At 57.4% G+C, this 383-nt stretch overlaps 1 protein-coding gene across 1 annotated transcript in view; it reads right to left on the bottom strand.

The window, feature by feature from the left end:
- The window catches only part of SNRNP40 (small nuclear ribonucleoprotein U5 subunit 40), an 11,772-nt gene that overhangs the window by 10,354 nt on the left and 1,035 nt on the right, over positions 1 to 383 (bottom strand). The window lies entirely within an intron of this gene.

The raw sequence follows: 383 nt of genomic DNA, 5'->3' as shown, positions 1-383 counted from the left end.
GAACAGCCTCTTAAATTAACCAGTACCACACTTGTTCTCTCTCTCCCTCGCCAGCACCCCCCAGACACCCAACAGAAGCTTCCCTCTGTTCCCCAGAACAGCATCAATGGCACTGGTGGGTCACAGGTGCCCCCAGATCCTTTGGGCACGCTGGAAAAGCCACACTTCAGGGACTGGGTGTCCATGGACTGAGCAAGGGCAACAATCCCAGGATCACTGAGGTTGGAAAAGCCCTCCAGGATCATCAAATCCGAGCTGTGCCCCATCCCCACCTCACTGCCACCTCCAGGAATTCCTTGGGCACCTCCAGGGCTGGGCACTCCAAACCTCCCTGGGCAGCCCCTGCCAATCCCTGAGCACCCTTTCCATGGGGAAATTCATGC

The sequence above is a fragment of the Corvus brachyrhynchos genome, unplaced genomic scaffold (genome assembly GCF_000691975.1).
Source record: "Corvus brachyrhynchos isolate BGI_N302 unplaced genomic scaffold, ASM69197v1 scaffold580, whole genome shotgun sequence".
Taxonomy (NCBI): domain Eukaryota; kingdom Metazoa; phylum Chordata; class Aves; order Passeriformes; family Corvidae; genus Corvus; species Corvus brachyrhynchos.
Note: the sequence above shows the minus strand (reverse complement) of the source record. Positions and strands in the feature narration are given on the sequence as shown.